Source organism: Lolium rigidum, chromosome 2 (genome assembly GCF_022539505.1).
Source record: "Lolium rigidum isolate FL_2022 chromosome 2, APGP_CSIRO_Lrig_0.1, whole genome shotgun sequence".
In the NCBI taxonomy this organism is placed as follows: Eukaryota; Viridiplantae; Streptophyta; class Magnoliopsida; order Poales; family Poaceae; genus Lolium; species Lolium rigidum.
The window spans coordinates 187,336,212-187,356,668 of record NC_061509.1 but is presented as its reverse complement, the minus strand read 5'-3'; the positions used below and the strand labels follow the sequence as shown (position 1 = coordinate 187,356,668).

The 20,457-nt window shown below is 45.9% G+C and overlaps 1 long non-coding RNA gene across 1 annotated transcript; it reads right to left on the bottom strand.

Moving 5' to 3' along the window:
- Window positions 1-18,014: 18,014 nt before the first annotated feature.
- On the bottom strand, window positions 18,015-19,039 carry LOC124687850. Its single transcript, XR_006998329.1, has 3 exons — window positions 18,966-19,039; window positions 18,305-18,364; window positions 18,015-18,072 (listed from the first exon to the last, which is right to left on the bottom strand). It is a non-coding gene; the product is annotated as an uncharacterized LOC124687850 (long non-coding RNA).
- Between the last annotated feature and the right edge of the window lie 1,418 nt (window positions 19,040-20,457).

Genomic DNA, 20,457 nt, shown 5'->3' with positions numbered 1-20,457 from the left:
ATCCAAAATTGACCATTATCACATGTATGTTGGTTTTGAGATTTGCTTGGATTTGATTCTGGTTTCTTTGATGCATTTGTGTTTGTTTATCATATATAAGTATTCTCCAAGCAATAGATCTAGCAATGGTGGCCTTTGGTGATGATTTGCAAAATTGGCCTTATGTGTATGTGGGTGAAATTGGGATTATCTCACTAATTGATTTCTCTCCATTTGATTTGACTTTTCTTGACTCTAAGGGGATTCTTATTAGTTTAGAAACATTTCCCAACCATTGAAACCAATTCAAATGGTCTTGATCAAAGATTTGCAAAAATGGCCATAACACATAAGAGGTGATGTGTCAATTTTTCTTAATCTTGTAAATTGTTCCCCTTGCTTTACTTTTGCATGGGTTAGGGTCAATTTAGTGTTATATTAGGTTGAGAGATGGTTTCACATCATTTGGTCAAGGTTTTAAGTCATATGGCAAGAATTGGGTATTATGGCTATGTGTCACATATGCCTCTATGCATATGTTGCATTTGATTTTTAATTTGATTGTTCTTGGCCCATTTGATATTGTTGAGTGTTGAAATGGTATATAGGAGTGATCCAACCATTCACCACAAGTCTTAGGGTCAAGATCCTCAATTTCACAAATTTGCATTTTACTCTCATATGCCTCTATGGCATTATTACTTTCTTTTTAAAATCCTTTGTTTCACTTTGGATTGGGTTTGAGAAGTACTAGATAAGGTATATGAAGCTTTTCCAATCCTCTAATTAAAGTGGAAAGGTCTAGGGTAAAGTTTTATAAAAATAGCCATAGGCACATATGCCTCTTTCTTATTTAAATTCTTTTTATTTTATTTTAACTTAGATGGTAAAAAGGGGTGTGAGGTTTTAGGGTTTAAGATTACTCCAATACTAATTAAACAAGCAATCATGGCAATAGCACAGGAATCAAGCAAGATCACTATGTATCAAACTTAATTTAAAAAGTTTTTGTTGGTTCCAAAATTTGGAACTAGGGAAATTCATTTTGTTTGTTTTGAAATTTTTGGGATGTTACAAGTAGATACATTGCCAACACCAATTATTTTACCATTGATAGTAGGAGGTGTAGCAACATGTGAAGCATTATCATTACTAGTGGTGGTAATAGTCCAAACTTTAGCTACATTATTCTCTTTAGCTAGTTTTTCATTTTCTTCTCTTTCCCACCTAGCATGCAATTCAACCATCAATCTAATATTCTCATTAATTCGAACTTGGATGGCATTTGCTGTAGTAACAATTTTATTATCAATATCCTTATTAGGCATCACTTTCAATTTTAAAAGATCAACATCAGAGGCAAGTCTATCAACCTTAGAAGCAAGAATATCAATTTTATCAAGCTTTTCTTCAACAGATTTGTTAAAAGCAGTTTGTGTACTAATAAATTCTTTAAGCATGGCTTCAAGATCAGGGGGTACATTCCTATTATTGTTGTAAGAATTCCCATAAGAATTACCATACCCATTACTGTTAGCAGAAGGATATGGCCTATAGTTGTTACCAGAATTGTTCCTATAAGCATTGTTGTTGAAATTATTATTTTTAATGAAGTTCACATCAACATTTTCTTCTTGAGCAACCAATGAAGCTAAAGGAACATTATTAGGATCAACATTAGATCTACCATTCACAAGCATAGACATGATCACATCAATCTTATCACTCAAGGAGGAGGTTTCTTCAACAGAATTTACCTTCTTACCTTGTGGAGCTCTTTCCGTGTGCCATTCAGAGTAATTGATCATCATATTATCAAGAAGCTTTGTTGCCGCCCCAAAGTAATGGACATAAAGGTACCTCCAGCAGCTGAATCCAATAGGTTCCGCGAAGAAAAAATCAATCCTGCATAAAAGGTTTGGATGATCATCCAAGTAGTTAGTCCATGGGTAGGGCAATTCTTTACCAAAGATTTCATTCTCTCCCATGCTTGAGCAACATGTTCATTATCTAATTGCTTAAAATTCATTATGCTACTTCTCAAAGATATAATTTTAGCGGGAGGATAATATCTACCAATAAAAGCATCCTTACATTTAGTCCATGAATCAATACTATTCTTAGGCAAAGATAGCAACCAATCTTTAGCTCTTCCTCTTAAGGAGAAAGGAAACAATTTTAATTTTATAATGTCACCATCTACATCCTTATACTTTTGCATTTCACATAGTTCAACAAAATTATTAAGATGGGCAGCGACATCATCAGAACTAACACCGAGAAAATTGCTCTCTCATAACAAGATTCGATAAAGCGAGTTTAATTTCAAAGAATTCTGCTGTAGTAGCAGGTGGAGCAATAGGTGTGCATAAGAAATCATTATTATTTGTGCTAGTGAAGTCACACAACTTAGTGTTTTCAGGAGTATTCATTTTAACAATAGTAAATAAAGCAAACTAGATAAGGTAAATGCAAGTAACTAATTTTTTTGTGTTTTTAATATGGAGAACGCAAACAAGATAGTAAATAAAGTAAAACTAGCAACTAATTTTTTTGTGTTTTGTTTTAGTGCAGCAAACAAAGTAGTAAATAAAATAAAGCAAGACAAAAACAAAGTAAAGAGATTGGAAGTGGAAGACTCCCCTTGCAGCGTGTCTTGATCTCCCCGGCAACGGCGCCAGAAAACAGTCTTGATGCGCGTGAGACACACGTCCGTTGGGAACCCCAAGAGGAAGGTGTGATGAGCACAGCAGTAAGTTTTCCCTCAGTAAGAAACCAAGGTTATCGAACCAGTAGGAACCAAGAAGCACGTTGAAGGTTGTTGGTGGCGGAGTGTAGTGCGGCGCAACACCAGGGATTCCGGCGCCAACGTGGAACCTGCACAACACAATCACAGTACTTTGCCCCAACGTAACAGTGAGGTTGTCAATCTCACCGGCTTGCTGTAAACAAAGGATTAGATGTATAGTGTGGATGATGATGTTTGTTTGCGAAGAACAGTAAAAAACAATTGCAGTAGATTGTATTTCAGATGTAAAGAATAGGACCGGGGTCCACAGTTCACTAGTGGTGTCTCTCCCATAAGATAAACAGATGTTGGGTGAACAAATTACAGTTGGACAATTGACAAATAAAGAAGGCATAACAATGCACATACATATATCATGATGAGTACTATGAGATTTAATCAGGGCATTACGACAAAGTACATAGACCGCTATCCAGCATGCATCTATGCCTAAAAAGTCCACTTTCAGGTTATCATCCGAACCCCTTCCGGTATTAAGTTGCAAGCAACAGACAATTGCATTAAGTATGGTGCGTAATGTAATCAACATGAATATCCTTAGACAAAGTATCGATGTTTTATCCCTAGTAGCAACAGCACATCCACAACCTTAGAACTTTCTGTCACCGTCCCAGATTTAATGGAGGCATGAACCCACTATCGAGCATAAATACTCCCTCTTGGAGTTACAAGTATCAACTTGGCCAGAGCCTCTACTAGCAACGGAGAGCATGCAAGAACATAAACAACATATATGATAGATTGATAATCAACTTGACATATTATTCAATATTCATCGGATCCCAACAAACACAACATGTAGCATTACAAATAGATGATCTTGATCATGATAGGCAGCTCACAAGATCTAACATGATAGCACAATGAGGAGAAGACAACCATCTAGCTACTGCTATGGACCCATAGTCCAGGGGTGGACTACTCACACATCGATCCAGAGGCGATCATGGCGATGAAGAGACCTCCGGGAGATGATTCCCCTCTCCGGCAGGGTGCCGGAGGCGATCTCCTGAATCCCCCGAGATGGGATTGGCGGCGGCGGCGTCTCAGTAAGGTTTTCCGTATCGTGGCTCTCGGTACTGGGGGTTTCGCGACGAAGGCTTTAAGTAGCCGGAAGGGCAGGTCAAGGGGCGTCACGAGGGGCCCACACAGTAGACCGGCGCGGCCAGGGCTTGGGCCGCGCCGCCCTGTTGTGTGGCCACCTCGTGGCCCCACTTCGTTTTCTCTTCGGATTTCTGGAAGCTTCGTGGAAAAATAGGACCCTGGGCGTTGATTTCGTCCAATTCCGAGAATATTTCCTTACTAGGATTTCTGAAACCAAAAACAGCGAGAAAACAAGAATCGGCTCTTCTCGCATCTCGTCGGTAGGTTAGTGCCGGAAAATGCATAATAATGACATATAATGTGTATAAAACATGTGAGTATCATCATAAAAGTAGCATGGAACATAAGAAATTATAGATACGTTTGGGACGTATCACCCCCTGGTTTTGAAAACTCTCACGCTCCGCATTATGTTTGCAAGCTTGATAAAGCTCTGTATGGACTGAAGCAGGCCCCTCGAGCTTGGTACTCTAGGCTCAGCTCCAAGTTATGTGAGTTTGGATTCATACCATCAAAGGCTGACACTTCACTATTTCTTCTCAACAAGTTAGGTATCACTATGTTTGTTCTGATTTATGTTGATGATATCATAATTACTAGTTCCTCTGATCGTGCTATCACTGCTCTTCTTCAAGACTTGAAAGCAAACTTTGCTATAAAAGATCTGGGTGACTTACATTATTTTCTTGGTATTGAAGTAAAGAAGATACACAATGGTTTGCTTCTTACACATGAGAAGTATGCTACAGATTTTACTTGCTAGAGTTGGAATGCACGGCTGCAAGCCTGCTCCTACTCCTCTGTCTTTATCTGAACAGTTGTCTTTGACAAATGGTACACCTCTTGGCTCTGAGGATAGTTCTCAATACATGAGTATTGTTGGAACTATCCAATATTTAACATTAACACGTCCTGATTTAGCCTTATCAGTAAACAAGATTTGTCAGTTCTTACATGCTCCAACTACAGAACACTGGATAGCTGCAAAACGCATTCTCAGATATGTGCAAGATACTTTACAGCTTGGTATTACCTTTAAAAGATCTTCATCAACTTTTCTGAGTGCTTTTACAGATGTAGATTGGGCTGGTTCTTTTTTTTACGCTCCACATGTGATTTTGCTATATTTCTTGCTCCAAATTTGTTCTCTTGGAGTGCTAGGAAGCAAGCCACAGTCTCAAGGTCTAGCACAGAGGCAGAATATAAAGCTTTAGCAAATGCTACAGCCGAATTAATTTGGGTTGAAGCTCTTCTTACTGAACTTGGAGTTAAATTAAAGGAAAAAACCAAGTCTTTGGTGTGACAATCTAGGTGCCACTTACCTATCTGCAGATCCAGTATTTCATGCTCGTACCAAGCACATTGAGATTGATTTTCACTTTGTCCGAGAAAGAGTTGCTAATCAGAGGTTGACCATTCGGTTTATTCAAGTAAAGATCAGATTGCAGATGGCTTTACAAAGGCCCTTCCAGTCAAGAAGCTTGATGAATTCAAACGTAATCTAAACCTTTTGAAAGGTTCAGATTAAGGGAGGGTGTTAGATTATGTAATAGGGCCGGGCCTCTTTTCCTTTTCTATTTTCAGCTCCTATATGTATGTGTATGGGAGAAGTACCCTGTATAATACCTGGCCCGGGTTTGTGGCATATGATCAACACGCAATCCCCGGGAGACGAACCTGTCGTTCAAACCTAGGAACTTCGACACCAATTACCTTGCAAGGTTCCGGTCCTTGGTAGTCCATGGTCAAACTGTCCCTTTTACTAATATAGGTACCCGTACAAAGATAACCAAACTATTTCACTATTCCCGTCCCACTTCATAATAATGTGGCTTCACAGAGAAGCTGCAGAGGGCAGTCACCTAGAACCTTGTGTTCTATTCATGAAAAAAAAATGTTGCCACCATTTCTTTCGTCCAAACCTGCACCTTTCCCGCCTAGGCACCGCGTTGTTTTCCTCCAGAGAGGGGCGGACCAGTTCATGGCTTCTTCGTGAGCTCGGCACCGGATCTGAAGATTGACTCGCACTGGCAGGAGCATTCACATGTTTCTCATCCGACCTACGTATTCATCACGCGATAACACCAGCTTATACTCGACCCTTTCTATAATAGCACTCACGGGAATGTCTCCGTTGACTGCACGCAGCCTACGTCCAATGATCAGAAATTCAGATGCAACGTAAGGTTCAATACCCCATCTCGTTCAGTTACGTCTACACAAACACACATCCCGTTGTGGTTAGCTTCTTTGCATGCATCTGAAAACATCTCTCTGCGCACTGAATTTTTTTGCTAGCTTCATCATGTTACAGCGATCGAACAGCTAGAATCATTTCCGGTCAGTTCATGTGACTGAAAGTTCACAGTCTGTTAGGTTCTGGTGTAATCATACGCACAGCTTCGCCTTCAACCGTTCTGAGAACAGTTGTTATTTTTTTATTACGAGGAGCATGGATTGGTGTTGATCAGTGGTCATACAATTTGATGAATTCTAGCACTCCGAATACACATGTGTTATGGTAGGTAGGCGATCATGCAATGTACTCCTATAGTAACTTGATGACTTCCTTAATTATATCTAAGTCTTGTAGGTTGGTGCTTGGAGTTCTTCTTGTTCTCCCGCCTTTTTCAAATACTGGAGAGAGTCGCTGGTGTGTCGTACATGGCGCACTGTAGCGGCGATGGTCCACGATAAGGATCCGGCGGACAGGTGTCGACTGGTTCAATGAACGTCTGAAATTAAAATTGATGACAGTGGAGTGAAGAACAAAAGAGGCAGATGTGCATCATGTTAGAATACATGTACGGCTGAGATTAGACTAGGTTTAGATTGTTAGAGTATATATCTGTATATTGTAGTTTCCCCATATGTTAGGGGGCTTCCTGCATATTTGCACTTGTACATGTACTATATATTGTGGCCTTTGGCCCCCTGGTAATACAACACGCATATTCCTCTAACATGGTATCAGAGCAAAATTTGGTCCTAGTCTGTACGTTGTCCCGGCCGTAGTTGCCGCTCTCGTCCGGCCGTCTCCGCGGTCGTCTCCGCCGCCGCATTTCTTCCCGGCTGGATCGGATCGGATCTTCTCTCCCGCCCCGCGTCTTCCTTCTTCCCCGCTCGATCGGATCTCCGCCGGGCCGATTCTCCCCACGCCCGCGGATCCCGCGTGTGATCCGCCCGTCCGCCGTGCTGTGATCCGCCCGTCGGTCGTGCTGCCCGCCTGCTCTCCCCGGATACGTCCCGCTCGCTGCCTGCTCTGTGCTGCCCGCCTGCTCCTTGATCCGTGCTGCTCCGCGCGTGGCCGTCTGATCTCCCCTGCCTGCTAATCTCCCCTGGATGCTGATCGATCTGGCCGATCCGCTCCCCTGGCTGCTGCGCTCCGCTCCGTACTGCTATCTCCTCTGGTCGTGCTCCTCTCTGCAGTTGATTTTCTTCTGAGGTAAAAAAAAAAAAGCAAAAAAAAAAAGAAAAAAAAAAGAGCTATGTCTTCCGCTGATCCCGCCCCTTCTTTGGGCCCACCTTCGGTACTTGGTATTTGTCCGCTGCCTCCGTGCATGACTGCTAGCTATTCTTCGTCGCCGTTTGTGGCCTCTTCACGCGGTTATGGCCGCGCTTCGTCGACTCCGTCTGCGTCGGCCTGTCGCTCTACATCGACTTTTGCGGCCTCTTCATGCGGCTCTGCTCGCGCTTCGCCGACTTCGTCTACGTCGGCCCGCCGCTCTACATCGACTTTTGCGGCCACTTCCCGCAGTTATGGCCGCGCTTCGTCGATTCCGTCTGCGTCGGCCTGCCGCTCTACATCGACTTTCGCGGCCTCTTCACGTGGTTATGACCGCGCTTTGCCGACTCTGTCTTCATCGGCGTGTTGCTCTCCGTCGCCCCCTTTGGTGGCCTCTGTGCGTGTGGATGATAGCTCCTCGTCGGCACCTGATTGTACGTCGACCTCTCCAGCCGCGCCCTCTCTCGCGCATGAGATAGCGCAGCTTCACCGCCCGCCGGATGCTTGGGATTCCAGTTTACGTCGGCAGCCTCGCGGTCCGAGTCTCCGCCCTCGTCCTTATTGCACCTACTGTGGCAAGGTTGGCCACACTTCCTCCACCTGGCCGGACGCGGGATCCCGGCTTACGTCGGCAGTTCCGGGATCGTCGGCGGGCTGGCTCTTCGGGATCTTCTCGCAGCTTGCACTCTCCGATCAAGACATTCTCGGGGTCTTCGTGGTCCGCTCGCTACTCCGGACTCTTCCTCGCCGGGCGCTGCCGGTTCCGTGATCGGCTCTTCTGGCACTGCGCGACCACCACTTTCTACACGGTCAGGTACGTCCCCGTGGTATCTGGATTCTGGAGCTTCCTTTCATATGACCTCTGAGTCTTCTATCCTGTCTACTCTTCGGTCTCTTATTTCTCCCGTCCGTGTTGTCACGGCTGATGGTACCTCTATTCCCGTTTCTAGTACAGGCACCCTTTCTACTCCCTCTTTCTCTCGTCCCCGATGTTTCTCATGTTCCTCGCCTTCGGATGAACCTTTTCTCCGCTAGCCAGCTCACCGATTCCGGTTGTCGCGTCATTCTTGACGCTGAGTCTTGTGCGGTTCGGGATCGTCGCACACGAGGCCCCGGTTGGAGCTGGCCCTCGTAGCCGTCGGTCTCCGGGGCTTTGGGAGTTAGCCCGGCTTCGTGTTCCTTCCGCTGCCACTTCATCCGCAGCTTCTCCTCCGGTTGTTGCCTCTCGTCACCGGCTCTTTTCAGCAGTGGCATCATCGTCTTGGTCACCTTTGTGACTCTCGCCTCGTCGTCTTTGGTTCATCGTGGCCTTCCGGGGTCCGTCTCCGGAGATGGGTCGTTACACTGTCGTGGTTGTAGGTTAGGCAAACAGATTCAGCTTCCTTATCCTACTAGTGTGTCCGTCTCTCGCCGACCGTTCGATTTAGTCCATTCGAGATGTTTGGGGTCCGGCTCCCTTCGCTTCGAAAGGGGGCCATCGATACTATATCTTATTCATTGATGATTTTTCACGGTACACTCGGGTGTTTTTCATGCACTCTCGCAGTGAGGTGCTCTCTATTTATCGGCGTTTTGCGGCCATGGTCCGCACTCGCATTCCTCACCCATTCGCGTGTTCCGTGCTGATTCTGCTGGTGAGTATATCTCTCAGCACCTTCGTGGTGTCCTTGCTGAGGAGGGTACCCTCGCTCAGTTTTCTTGTCCCGGCGCGCATGCTCAAAATGGCGTCGCCGAGCGTAAGCATCGTCATCTTCTTGAGACCACCCGTGCTATGATGATTGCCTCTTCTCTTCCGCCACATTTCTGGGCTGAGGCTGTCGCTACGTCGGCCCACCTCATTAACATTCAGCCTTCCGCTGCTCTACAGGGTGGCATTCCTCTCGAGCGTCTCTCTGGTGTTTCTCCAGACTACTCGACTCTCCGTTCATTTGGTTGCGTCTCGCTATGTCCTTCGCCTCCTCGCGAACGCACCAAACCGACCGCTCGGTCCGTTGAGTGTGTTTTTCTCGGATACGGTGATGAGCATAAGGGCTATCGCTGTTGGGACCCCGTTGGTCGTCGGATGCGCATCTCTCGTGACGTCACATTTGATGAGACGCGTCCCTTCTATCCTCGCCCCCACCTCGGGTACTTACCCGGTGGATGATATCTCTTTTCTTCTTTTTCCGGATGCACCCCCGCTGTCCCTCCTCCCCTCCCTCCTACTTCGATGCGCCCCTTCGACGCCATCCTCTCGTTCGTCTAGTCCACCTAGTACTCCTCGTTCTCCGGCTTCGGCTCCTTCCGATTCTGTCCCTTCTTCCTCTTCCGATGACTTGTCTTCTGCAGATGACCTTCCCCTTCTCGGCCTGTTCGTCGGCGTCGTGCTCCGGTTCGTTACTCTCCTAGTCGGCATGGTCTCTCCGTCGTTTCCGAGCTGACTTCTTATCGGGATGCCGAGCGTCATCCCGAATGGCAGCTTGCCATGGCCGAGGAGATCGCTGCGCTTGAGCGCACCGGCACTTGGGATCTTGTTTCTCCCCCTTCTGGTGTTCGTCCCATCACGTGTAAGTGGGTCTATAAAATTAAGACTCGCTCTGATGGATCTCTTGAGCGCTATAAAGCGCGTCTTGTGGCTCGTGGTTTTCAGCAGGAGCATGGCCGTGACTATGATGAGACTTTTGCCCCGTGGCTCATATGACTACCGTGCGTACCCTTCTTGTTGTTGCCTCTCGTTCGCCGCTGGTCCGTCTCCCGACTTGATGTTCAGAATGCTTTTCTTAATGGCGAGTTGAGTGAGGAGGTTTACATGCAGCCTCCTCCCGGGTATTCCGTTCCCGATGGGATGGTTTGTCGTCTTCGACGTTCTCTCTATGGTCTCAAACAGGCCCTCGTGCCTGGTTTGAGCGCTTTGCCTCTCGTGGTGATCTGCTGCTGGTTTCTCTCCTAGTCTTCATGATCCAAGCACTTTTCGTTCACACTTCTCCTCGTGGACGCACCCTTCTCCTTCTCTATGTTGATGATATGATCATTACCGGTGATGATCCCGAGTATATTGCCTTTGTAAAGGCTCATCTTCGTGATCAGTTTCTCATGACTGATCTTGGTCCTCTTCGCTATTTTCTTGGGATTGAGGTTTCCTCCACTTCGATGGCTTTTCTATCTCTCGAGAGAAGTACATTCAGGATCTTCTTGCTCGTGCTGCTCTTGGGGATGAGCGCACGGTTGATACTCCTATGGAGCTTAATGTTAAGCTTCGTCCTACTGATGGTGATCCTCTTCCTAATCCCACACGTTATCGTCATCTTGTTGGGAGTCTTGTTTATCTTGCTGTCACTCGTCCTGATATTTCTTATCCTCGTTCATATTCCGAGTCGGCTTGTCTCAGCTCCTACCACTGTTCACTACAGTCATCTCCTCCGTGTTCTTCGTTACCTTCGTGGCACGATCACTCGTCGCCTTTTCTTTCCTCGTTCTAGCTCTCTCCAGCTCCAAGTGCTACTCGGATGCTACGTGGGCGAGTGATCCTACGGATCGTCGTTCACTTTCTCGCTTACTCGTGTGTTTCTTGGTGGTTCGCTTGTTGCTTGGAAGACGAAGAAACAGGTAGCGGTTTCTCGTTCGAGTGTTGAGGCTGAGCTGCGGGCTATGGCTTTGTTGATTGCTGAGGTGACCTGGTTACGGTGGTTGCTTGCAGATTTTGGGGTCTCTGTTACGATACCCACTCCACTTTTGTCTGACAAGTACAGGTGCTATCGCATTGCACGTGATCCGGTCAAGCATGAGCTGACCAAGCATATTGGTGTTGATGCTTTTTATACACGTGCTCAGGTGCAGGATGAGGTTGTTGCGGTTCATTATGTGCCTTCGATTTGCAGTTGGCGGATTTCTTTACAAAGGCACAAACTCGAGCGCAAGCATGACTTTTTACTCTCCAAACTCGAGTGTTGTGGATCCACCATGAGTTTGCGGGGGGGTGTTAGAGTATATATCTGTATATTGTAGTTTCCCCATATGTTAGGGGGCTTCCTGCATATTTGCACTTGTACATGTACTATATATTGTGGCCTTTGGCCCCCTGGTAATACAACACGCATATTCCTCTAACATAGATCATCTTGTACTCCAAGTCTATCTCCCCCTTGTACCTCTATATATACCCCCAAAGGGTCATGGAATACAATACACAAGAATTAGGGTTCTATATTTTCAACACATCATCCAGTCAGCGAGCATCTGTTACACAGTTTTCTTCAGTTATTTGGGGAGAAGATGAATTAATCGACCATTCGGCACACCATGACAATGATCAGCGTTCTCTCTGGGAAGTTCTGGTGTCACCTGCTACCTGGTAAACTGGAGAAATAATCCTGAATTGAAATGGTAGCTGAAGTGGAACATTATCATACTGAAGAAAAAAGAACACTGAATTCATTAACCGCTGCAGCGCAGAGCAGCAAGATGTCAAAATGAACAGGAGGCGATTAAGTTTAATTTGGAGCAAAGGACCCTCGGCCCCTGTTCCATCAGTAAGTACAATGAAATAACACTCAGACTAAACAGCATCTTTTTACAGTTCCATCAGTAAGTACAATGAAATAACACTCGGGCTCTGCAGCATCGTTTTACAGCTTATCAGCAGAAAAAGGAAGCTGGTGATGCAGTATAGCAGCAGCAGCAGCAAAATAATTGCAGACCACCAGCAAAACGCAACAGGTTACAGCAAACGGTAAGAAAAAGGAACATCCAGATCAACGAAGCGTCAGAGTGGGCGATTAAGGTAATCATCTAGGGTAGCACAAGTTGTTGGACCTGGCTTCGTTGGAGCGCTCCATTGCGAGGCAACGATCTTGGATTACGTGGCTGGCTGAGGGGATGCTTGCACTAGATTCTTCCATCTGCATGCAAACCATAGTAGGCGCAAGAACTTCATCGCGCATCTCAAAGTGGACGGGGTTCTGGTCTCGGACCAGGAGGACAAGGCCAACGCCGTGGATGTCTTCTTTGAGGAGTTGTTGGGGTCGGCGCCGGACCGGCCACACTCCCTGGATCTTGACTTTCTCGGGGTTCGATCGCATGACCTCTCTTAGCTAGAGGAGCCTTTCTCGGAAGAGGAAGTTTGGGCGGTTGTTCGCTCGCAGAAGCTGGACAAGGCGCCCGGTCTGGATGGCTTCTCAGGTAGATTCTACGTGGCTTGCTGGCCTATCATTAAGAAGGATGTGATGGAGGCATTACATGCGTTGTGGAGTGGTGATTGTAGGGGACTACACAAGGCCAACCAGGCTTTGGTCTCGCTGCTGCCGAAGCATGCCGAGGCGGTGGAGGTTAAGGATTTTTGGCCTATCAGTCTAATTCATAGTGTGGCAAAGCTGGTAGCCAAGGTACTCTCCTCCCGACTCGCCCCGCCTATGGCAGAGATTGTGGGGCCGCAACAGAGCGCTTTCATACGTGGGCGTTTTCTTCACGACTTTTCAGCTGGTGCACTGCACTGCGAGGAAGCTTCATGCGCTTAAGCGTGATTCCATCCTTCTAAAGCTGGATATCACCAAGGCGTTTGACACCGTGGACTGGGCCTTCCTGCTGGAGGTGTTGACCAAGCTAGGCTTTGGCCGAAGGTGAATTTCCATGGTCTGTGGCTTGCTTGGAACAGCATCCACGCGTGTGGTGGTCAACGGAGCGCCGGGCGGCTTGATCTCTAACTGCCGCGGGCTCCGTCAGGGAAACCCCCTCTCTCACCTGCTATTCGATACAGTCATGGATACCTTGCACCTGATGTTGGAGCGCGCGGCCGAACTTGGCCTGCTCACAGAGTTGGCTGCCATGGGCATCAGGCATCGCACCTCGATGTACGCTGACGATGTGGTTACCTTCATCCGCCCCTCGAGGTGGACTTGCTCACCTGTGCGGCTATTGTGGAGGATTTTGGGGTTGCTTCCGGGTTGCGCACAAATCTAGCCAAGTGCTCACTCCACCCCATCCGTTGTCAGCCGGAGCAAGTGGATTTGGCGCGCCAGATTCTCGGCTGCGAGGTTGGCTCCTTTCCCTTCAAGTACTTGGGCCTTCCACTCATCCTAAGGAAGTTCACGGCGGCACAGTTGCAACCGTTGGTGGACAGTGCGGCCAGCAGGCTACCCACGTGGTGCGCCAAACTTCTGAATCGTGGAGGTAGGACCATCTTGGTGCAAACCACACTAAGCGCTATTCCGGTGCACGCCATGATGTCTTTGGACATCCCGCCCAAAGTGTTGGAAGTGCTTCGTAAAATTTGTCGAGCCTTCTTGTGGAAAGGTAGGGAGGAGATCCAAGGTGGCCGCTGCTTGGTGGCTTGGGACAAGGTGGCCTCCCCCAAGGTCTGGGGCGGCCTTGGCATCCCCAACCTCAAGCTCCTGAATGTTGCTCTCCGTTGTAAATGGGCGTGGCTTAAGTGGGTAGACCCAACGAAGGCATGGGCCGGTTTTGACATCAAACTGCCCGGCCCATGCATGGCTATCTTCAAGGCCGCCACCTGCGTGGTGCTCGGCGATGGAGAGCGGGCAAGTTTCTGGAAGGACTTGTGGCTGGACGGTATGCGGGTGGTTGACATCGCCCCAAACGTGGTCAAGCTCGTCTCCGTTAGGTCGGTGAACTCTCGCTCGGTGAAGGAGGGCCTGACGGGGCGGTGGCTACTTGACGTGGGCCCGGATCTGGGACCGGAGGCCCTCGCCGAGTTCTTCCTGTTGTGGCATAGGCTAGCCAACATCGTCCTTAACCCGGAGCGAGAGGACATGTTGGTTTGGCGGTGGTCGAGGGATGGCCAATATTCCTCCTAGTCGGCCTATGAGGTCTTCTTCGCGGGAGCGGTAAAGGCCCCCGTCTCCGATGAGATCTGGCGGTCAAGGGCCCCCTACAACTGCAAGTTCTTCGCTTGGTTCGCGTCAAAGAACCGCTGCTGGACGGCAGATAGATTGGGACGCCGTGGCCTTCCGTGCCCGTCGGTGTGGAGCCGGAGACGTTGCAGCACTTGCTCTTGGGCTGTGTGGTGTCGAGAGAGGTCTGGGCTTGGACGTTGTGTTGCTGGGGTAGGATGGACTAGATGCCGGAGGCGGACACTGAGCTACTGGATTGGTGGACTTCGCGCCGATGCCCTGCGGAACATAGGCGCGATATGTGGACAGCCATCATTCTCGTCTTCTGGTGCATCTGGAGGCACCGCAACGACGTGGTCTTCAACAGCGTGGCGCCCTTGCAAATGACCATTACGGCCAGTATCAGGTTAGAGTTTGATAGGTGGCGCCGGGCGACGCTCTTCCACTCGGAAGCTTTCGGTTTCCCTGCTCCAGTAGATAGACCGTGGCAGTGGGGAGAGTAGACGTGAGTAGGGGAGCTGCCACCTCTTGTTGGCAGCACAATCCTGCCTTCTTTCTTCTATACTAGATGACCTGTTGCGCTATCGCGCAAATGGCGGAGGCTAACCATAAGGTATGGCTTATTTTAGTACCGGAGGTTGGAGCGGAGCTCTTCCATCGAGTACATTAGTATCCGACGGGGCGTGTTACCGCGTTGCTCACCGTAAGCGTTGGTTTATTTCAATACCGGAGGCTCGGAGCGTATAGCTCTTTCGATGCCGCCCACTTGCTATCACTCGAGTGGTAACTCGGAAATATTATGGTTAAGTGGTTGCGATTTCTTATTTCGTCACTTGCACATCCTCTCTTCCTCTTTCAACCTCTTAGACATATTCGGGAAGTAGGGCATTGGAGCTACTCGCAGTTGACTTTGGCGGATTGCATAACTCCATTTTTTGGTCAATTGATTGCATAGCAACTTAAGACTTTTAACAATCGATGGTAACAAAATAGTAGGATCTCATAAGGTTGGAGCGGAGCCCTTCCATCGAGTGTAGTAGTATCCGACAGGCCGTGTTACCGCGTTGCTCACCGTAAGCCTTGGTTAATTTCAATACCAAAGGCTCGGGAGCGTAAGTGTAGCTCTTTCGATCACCGCCATCATCATAGTAGCAAAGGTGGAGTATTAGGGTGAAATAGCCATCCATGGTGAGCTATAGTAGTATTCATCGTGTTTAGTTGGAGGAAACGCCCTCGACAGCCCTTGTACTCTCATTTGGCTACTTCGTTTTCTTCGGCTTTGGCTTATTTTAGTATTAAGAATAAGCTTGAAATTTAACAGTTTTAGCACCATTCCATCAAGGTGGTGTAGTAAGATCTGACAATTTCAGCGCCAAGCCAAAAGTGAAACAGTAGCTCATATAAGTATTTTCAAGGAAAAACCAAGGACCATAATACTGAAGTTCTAATACAATCGTATGGACACGTCAAGCGCCATAGCATGGATCTCTACATAGGTTGTTAGGGGTAATTCATAGCACAATGTTACAGAACATTGGCAATAGGGAACCGAGGTGCTCTATACAAAATATCACCAAGGCTTACTCAGCAAATCAATCTTACAACTACAATAATACTATTTCATTGATCGGTCAGATGACCAGCTTGGGTTTAACACGCTTGATGCCCCAAACATGCCAGTGTCATCCACACCAAAAGCAACCTGATCATTTAACCAGGAGAGCAGACCTGATGCATTCTACTCCAATGCAGAGCAAAAGAAACACGGGAGCTCATGTACTTAGCCTGCAAAATAGTTTGACTCGGTGTTGAGTCATAAATATACTCCACAAGCATTGTACCATGCATCAGGCATGTATTTTTTTAAGCGCCTAAACCAGCTAACGACATACCTAAGTCATCAAGAAAAGACTGGAAGATTTAAATCATTGCTCAGAGAACATGTTAATATAGATAAAAACATAAGCTCATACCCTTCTCTGAACACGTTACCACAAATAAAAAGAAAGGGTCTACCCTTATCTTGAAATGTTACAACAAAAAAAACATAGGCAGATATATCTAACCTCGTACTAACTTAGAAAGCCCTAGTGTTCTCTTCGAATTAAGTTCAATCGTCGTACCTATGAAATTGGAACAATGCACCCGACCATCTCCGGGATTCTTCTTGTCAGCTGCAACGCTTGATTGCTCCGCAATCCATGCTCTGCAGCTGCAATTACATTCTCCGTTAAGACATGTCCAACAAATAAATGTTTGATTGGCCAAAACTCACCCACCTTCTATCGCCTGGTGGAGCCGGAGATTCGATAGCTGACTCTACACCAACAACCGCAGCTTCGTGAAATACATCACTTGGCTGATCTGGCTATCCCTGATCCTTGTTGCCATGAACGAAAGGCACCGCACCATCCAAAACATGCCCTGCGGAGAAAAAAGATCAGTACAATGCAGGCAACACATCCCAAAAGGAACAAAAGTATCGTGACATGAGGCGAAACAAGGCAACCTTTTGGTGCAGAACGGTCTATATCAGGGAACATTCTGCATTTTTTCCAATTAGGTGCAGCGTGAGCCAGAGTAAGGATTGGCAACCTAAGATTTTTTTCCTTGCAAACAAGCAGAACACCTACAACACGTGAAAAAGCAGTGTGAAAGATAGGCAGAGCAACATAAGTCTTATGTTAGGAGTTGCAACATACTAACATGTTCTGATTGCAAAGATGGTGGCTTGACCTATAAACTTATGTCAAATAAGTTGTTTCATGTTGTTGCCAAATGGCGCAAATATTAGATATCAGCATCTCACGAGAATAGAAGATCTTTTACTGGAACAGGTGGTGTAATCAGGCCAAAATTTAAGCCATAAATTTTTAACCACAAGCAGCACATATATTTATTTAAGGTTTGCAAACTGAAGTACATGAAAGGAAATTAAATATAGATCATGGTACTGCAGCTATCTGTTTAAGCTACTACTACTTCACAAATGTATATTGCTTGGGACAATTTCTGAAGCCATTATGTCTTATCTTAAGCATCAACCGAAAAACTCTAACTGCCTATTTTCAGGGCATGGTTAGTTTCAACCGAAAAAACTTTAACAGCATGCACCCTTTCTTTAAATAGACTACTCTGCTATACTGTATTTATTAGTTGCCATAGAAACATGTGTGCTCCTATCATCAGGTTTCCATGAATGTTGTTTGTTTACGTTTTTTTTCTTACTCCTTTGGTGACTGAATTCTGGGAACAAACGTACCTCCACTCGCAGGGCCGAAGAGGAAAGAAGAAATTTCCCCAAGCAGCAGTGATGCACGCACATGCCATCCTAGAAGAATTGACAGATGGCAAGCAAAACAAGCCAAAGAGTGGGAAGAAATCAGCAGGCAGGCATTGCAACAAACATGCAAGGTGCAAGGAAGATTAAAGGCATTGCAACAAACATGCAAGGTGCAACAAACACATGAAAAGGAGACCCACCAGAATACGCAGGCAAAGATTAGCGTAGAAGATGTGGACGAACATCCTAGACCTGGATGCAAAAAGGAAAAGGAAAATTAGACAAACCCATTAACAAGAACAGGGCATGGAGGGCAACGAACACAGTAAGCCAGTGCGAAAGAGAGGAGAGAAGAACGGTGAACCAACCTCAACCGTACGCATGCACGACAGGAAACTCCGCGGGCAGAGAACGCTAAACCAACGGTGGTCAGGCCCGGGGCGGCTCATCAGGGTCACAATTTCTGTAGTTTGACCAATTCCTGTTATCATTCTAAATTTCCAAAGATGCGCCAGATGCAGCCGGTGCTGCTCGCCATGGAGGCACAAAGATAATCGCTTCTCATAACCTAAAAAGGCACCTTATCAGCTTGCAACATATATGGTTGGTAGCTCATAGAAGAATAAACACCAAAAATTACATATCACCCTTAGTTCATAGTCATTGCATGACCCCCTTTGCAGCCTTAATTTATATCAGATTAATGAGTAATTTAGAACACTTGAAATAAATAAACCACATTTTTTCAAATCACCATGCATTCATATAATCTGTTTCTTTAATTAAATAAAGAAACTCACCAATTTCTTCAACATCCTTTGTAGCATACTGACATCAAAGTCCACCCCCTCTGTAGCAGCCTGCCGAAGAGAAATCCATAAGAGAATTAGGGAGGCTAACACCAAATGGCACATAAAAATCCACTACTCTGAAATTTTATTTATTATTATAGTTAGCCAACATGGAAAATGTTAGCCAACATGGAAAATGGAAACACAACGGAATAACTAATTCGAACACGGAAAAGAGATAATTTAATCATTAGAGGCAAATACTGAAAACATGTTGATCTTGTAGGATTCTATTTCTCTGCTGAAAATATTTATGGAGTACAACAAGTATAGTGTGTCATACTGACATCAAAGTCCACCCCCACTGTAATTTCGCACCATTTAAATGTCAAGTTAGTTGTAAAATTTTATCTAATAACAATCTTAAACCCTTGAGCCACAATAAAAGGTATGTCTGACTAAAAGCATAAGGATGTTAGTGCAGTTTTTCTGAAAAGAGAATGTAATAAAATATATTAATGCCTCTGTATGCAATCCTACCGCAAAATGGTACGAAAAAATAGAGACAGTAAATATGAAGCAACTCCTACATAATATTCTACTTGCTTTCTCTTGTAAAGTAGACCATGAAACTAATATTCTACCCACCTACACATTAGGCAACTCTCACCTAATATTATGACTGCTACCCAGTTGCTTCAGACCCACTCCACGAACTGCTCCTTCCAGAGTAAACAGTCAAGATGGATGCAAGAAGGAACACACAAAAATGAAAGGAAAGCACCGCAAGCAAGGGGCAAGGAATCAATAACAAAGCGTATTGAATATATAGTTTGCCCACAATTCATGATAACATGAAAGCACCGCAACTGAAGATTAAACAAGATGTTGATATTTTGTAAAATACAGAACCCAACGATTGCCAACACCTTGTGGCCCACTAAAATCATCACCATATATATGCATATATTGAACTGAAGAAAATTTAGTGGATGGAGTAGAGTAACAGCTGAAGTGGCGAACCGCTGCTAACCTTGCTCGGGTTGTGGAGGTCACGGAGCCTCAACATCATCTGTGCGCACAGCCTGGATACGTCTGATGTGTGGACCTCCGCCGCCCCATAGCCGCATCACGCAACCCCTCACGAACAGCGGGAATCCCCATGACTTTTTGCTTGTCAATGCGCCATCTCATCAAGCTCGTCGATGCACCGTCGCGATCGCCATCGCCGATCTTGAGGATCTATTATGACAACAAAACCAGCATGTATATTAACACCGGAAAATTACTGAAGAAGGGATATCCGCTATTTTTTAGAAGAATAAAAGTGCAACAGAACAATTGATACAAAGGTATAGTCAAGCATACCCCAAACCCCACCTTCTTATGTGCCTATCTTGGCGTAATTGTCCATTTCATTGTGGACCCCTTGACAAAATTACGGTGAAGAGAGCTATAGCTTACTTAATTTGTGGATGGTGCCTGAATAACCTCCAGCGCCATCTGAGCGTCAACATGCTGCAGCTCACTACCCTGAAGTAGGACAACCTCTGAACATTTTGAAGTCGGGTAATTAGGCCAACACATAAAACGAGAACCATTAAATGGGTTTAGAAGAGTTGGTTAAAAAATGTGGGTAAAATTTTCAATAAGGGTTAAATGGTAGTCTAAAATATATATTAAGACCTGCGGTTAAAAGAAAGTGTCAAACCTTAATTTAGGTTATAGCTGGCAAGAAAATATCTAGGTGTGTGAGTGATAGGGAGGTAGTACCATGAACACCGACAAATATGCATATTATCACATATGCCAAAAGTGGCCAACTGTACAACAAAAGGAATTTGCTAGCTTGAGTAGATCATAAGCAAGCTGAAAGCAAGTATATATGCTATAAACAAGATCCGACAAGGATGAATAAGCAACTGAAAGCAACTTGACCTTCAGGAAACTGTGTGAGTGTATCAGTCACCACAACACCATTATTCGCGGTCTGTGCATTATACAAATCGATATGCTCAACCTCACCGTTACAAACACCCAGCACAACCATTAGAATCCCGCACAAGTGATCAATTATTAGAAAGAAACACGCATATAGAGCAGAATCCATAGTAGAATTGATGAACTCAGCCTTCCTATTCTCAGCACACCGCAAAACCGAG